Below are 4,291 nucleotides of genomic sequence, written 5' to 3'. Positions count from 1 at the left end.
TAGGAGGCTGGAGGTGCCAAACTCCACAGCTTCCAGATGGGGGCTAAGGAGGACAGGTTCGTCTACCCCAGATATACGCTCCGGCCAGAGAAAGTAGACCAAGGGCACCCCTGAAAGGAGGTTTCAAGGAGCAGTCAGTCCCCTTCCACCTCCACTGGGCAGAAAGGAAGCCCAGGAAATGCCCCAGGACAGAGCTGCTAATCCCTTCTAAGAACGAATTCTTTGTTGTTGTTTGTTCTTTTCTCTTTGAGATGGAGCCTCACTTTGCTGCCCAGCTAGAGTGCTGTGGCATCAGCCAAGCTCTCAGCAACCTCAGAGTCTTGGGCTAAAGTGATCCTCCTGCCTCAGCCTACCAGGTAACTGGGACTACAGGTGCTCACAACAATGCCCAGCTAGTGTTTCTATTTTTGGTAGAGATGGGGTCTTGCTCTTTATCAGCCTGGTCTCAAACTCTTGATCTCAAACAATCCTCCCACCTTTGCCTCCCAGAATTCTGAGATTACAGACTTGAGCCACTGCACCATCTAGGAACAAATTTTCCACCTGTGTGGACATGGTGGGGGTTGGGGATAGGTCCTCAGAGATCCTGGGCTGTTCCTGACACCATCACTCTCAGGGGCAAAGGCAGATGACGGTGACCTGGCAGGTGCCCTGGGCTGTATCTCAAGCCCATGGAATTCTTGTCTGGGTATAGAGAAGCAGCTCAGGTGAGTTGTGGGTGGATAAGACCAACTTTCCCACTGAAGTCACAGACTTTCACAACTAGGATCTATTTTGTTGTTGTTTATATCATATTATTACTACTTTTTATTAAATCATAACTTTGTACATTGATGCATTTATGAGGTTCAGGGTACTGCTTCAATATACAATGGGAAATGCTTACATTGAACTAAGTAACACATCCATCACAATTATACTCATTTCTTAATAGTTTTGAAATGTACCGTTGCATCATGCACCTTAGGTGAGGTCCCCCCAAATACTCTGCCTCCTCCCATATCCCCCCTCTCCTCCCCTGTCTCTCCTCTTCCCTTCTAATTTCTGGACTATAGTTATGTTTTGGCATTCATATGAATGTGTAGGGAGGTGATTATATATTAATTTCATAGTAGTTTTGAGTACATTGGATTCTTGTTTTTCCATTCTTGAGATACTTAGAAGAATATGTTCCAGTTCCATCCAGGTAAACATAAAAGTCTCCAACTTTTTTATGGCTGCACAGTACTCCATGGTGTACATACACCACAATTTGTTAATTCATTCATGGGTCAGTGGGCACTTGGGTGTTTCCCTGTCTTGGCTATTATGAATTGGGCTGCAATAAACATTCTTGTGCAAATGTCACAACTACGATCTTGAAGGCGGCTTGGTTCCACTACCCTCTTTGAGATAGATAGAAAAGACATTAAAAGATGTAGATGTGATCCCACAGTTCAGTCATGGACCATTCAGACTAAGTGTCAGGACATTGACCACCCTGAGGACCCTTTATACTGCATGTTATACTGTGTGTGCACATGTGTGTGAATGTGTGTCATAAGTATACCTGTGTCTACATGCATATTGTATGTGTGCATTTGTGTACATGTACAGAAGTGTATGTGTATGTGTACTGTGCACATGTGCATGCACTTGTGTAACTGAGTTGGTGTGTATGTGTGCAACAGGGGTGTGTGCATGTGTATATGTGTGTAAGTGCATGTGTGTGCAAGTTTGTGTGTTCATGTGTATGTATGTGCATATATGTGTGTGGGGTGTGGGGTGTGGGTAGGGCTACATCTTTCTTTGGCCAGAAAGGCTTGTTTTTCTGGCCAAGAGCCTTGATTCCTGCTGATTCAGCTGTGAGAGTGTTTCCCACAATCAAAATGACTAAACGGAACATCGTGAGAACTTCCTTCCGCTCTGCCCTTCCCACTGGGTGACACCCTCGGGCCTCAGATTCTGAGGCCCCAGCCCCAGCCTGAGCCCCACAGGAGCTCTGCAGAGCTGTCAGATTGTGTCACATCCAGTGTGGATGAGAATCATTTCATCTTCCAAGAAGAGAAGGCCAGTCACTCGAGAGGGAGGCCAGGGCTGCTGCCTCTAAATCACAGGATTTTCTGACTGGAATTCACAGGGAACCAGGCAGTGATGACTGAGGGTCCAGCTCCTGCAACCGAGCTGAGTGTCAGCAGCCACTATCCCCCTGGCCCGGCCTTCAAAGCCACTGGCCCCTTGGCTCTCAGGCAGTTTGAAGCAATGGAAGTTTTTATTCCCCTTGGCTGTTTCTAGACAGATTTTAATGTCACTGAAATCCTTGAAGTGTTTGATTGTATATACCCTATGATTTTTTTTTTCTAAGATTACAACGTCGCTATTTTTCAGTGTTATTAGAAGCTTTTCAGAAACATCAGTTTTCACGGTGACATAGTTCTGCAATAACATTGTTAGGTCCCAACTCCTACTATGAAACACTCAGGCATCGTTACCTACTGTTAATACAGCCAGGATAAACATCTTCAGGCACATTTCATTCTGTATTTTGGACTAGGCATGAAATACATGTTTTTGTTTTTTTTTTTTTTTAATTTTGGGGACAAAAAAATTAAAATCCAAGGAGAGAAAGCACCTAGTATAGTTGAGCAAAAACATTTGTGTTGCTGTCTATCTGCTTTTCTGTTTTCCTAGAAAAAGATCATTTTATTAACTGCTAATAAACCTTAGGATAATTTTTCTACATTGTTTAGCATTAATATCTTAGCTTAATGCTAAGACTGCACTATATGGTCAAGGGAAGAGGCTCCCATTTACAGATGTCTCTCTCTTCTAGTTTCCAGAAGTAAATATTTATAAAATGAGAAAGGTCACATTTATGTGGCCCTTAGGATAGTCAGGGGAGGCTGCTAAGGACTAGATTCTGCTTTTCTTTTCTTTTTGTTTTTTTGAGACAGAGTCTATGTCGCCCTAGGTAGAGTGCCATGGCATCACAGCTACAGCAACCTCAAACTCTTCAGCTTAAGCGATTCTCTTGCCTCAGCCTCCCAAGTAGCTGGGACAACAGGTGCCCACCACAACGCCTGGCTATTTTTTTGTTGTAGTTGTCATTGTCATTTTAGCAGGTCTGGGCTGGGTTTGAACCCACCTGCGCCAGTATATGTGGCAGGTGCCCTAACCAATGAGGTATAGACCCTGAGCCATAGATGTTTTAACACTTTTTTTTTGTTTGTTTTTTTGAGACAGAGTCTCATTTTGTCACCCTCGGTAGAATACTGTGGCGTCACAGTTCACAGAAACCTCCAACTCCTGAGTTCAGGTGATTCTCTTGCATCAGCCTCCTGAGCATTTGGGACTACAGGCATCCACCACACACTCAGCTATTTTTTGTTGCAGTTTGGCCAGGGATGGGATTGAACCCACCATCCTCATTATATGGAGCCAGCAGCTTACCCACTGAGCCACAGATGACACCTTGCTTTTTTTTTTCTTGGCCAGGGCTGGGTTTGAACCCGCCACCTCTGGCATATAGGACTGGCGCCCTACTCCTTGAGCCACAGGCGCGGCCCGACACCTTGCTTTAACACTTTGGCCCTCCTAGGTCCCACCCTGCCACCAAGGACTGAGAGAGTCAATAGCTTAACATATGCCTGGCTTGGGGGCACTACATATCTGTTACACGGCTGATGTAGAGGGCAGGGACTCTATTTCAGAGATTACAAAAACTGTGGACAATACAATGAATCAAGATTGAAATAAAAGAAGAAATTGATAGATTACTGGATTTGCAAATTGAATCACTGAATTCATTTATCAGGGATGTGTGTGTGTGTGTATGTGTGTGTGTTTGTGTGTGTGTGTGAAACATGTCCCCAAAGTCTTTTGTACAGTTCATGCTTTGCTAACTCCAGAAAAATAAGTCCTACAAATTTATCCCCAAGATCACTGCAGTCATAGTTAAATTTTTATTTTAGTTAAATAAAATTGTTATTATATACTTAGTTTTGTATTAAATATACATATTATTGAAAAACAAATAAGATAGTTGAATAACGAGTTGCTAGTTTTAATTATTTGAAGCAACCCTTCTGCGTGGGAATGAAAATGGCTGACTTTAAAACAAAATGTTTGCTAACAAACTTCTTAAAACTAAATAAATGCAAAACAATTTTAGGTTTCATAGCAGGGTTAATGGAAGGCAAAAGCATTCTATAGATAACATGGTTGTGACAATGTGTGTGATCCCAAGACTATTAATGTCTAGAACAAGCGGAAATTCCAGGCACTATTTCAGACTTTCAAGGTCCAAGTTAAG

Source organism: Nycticebus coucang, unplaced genomic scaffold (genome assembly GCF_027406575.1).
Source record: "Nycticebus coucang isolate mNycCou1 unplaced genomic scaffold, mNycCou1.pri scaffold_62, whole genome shotgun sequence".
Classification (NCBI taxonomy): Eukaryota; Metazoa; Chordata; class Mammalia; order Primates; family Lorisidae; genus Nycticebus; species Nycticebus coucang.
This window is presented reverse-complemented; position numbering follows the sequence as displayed.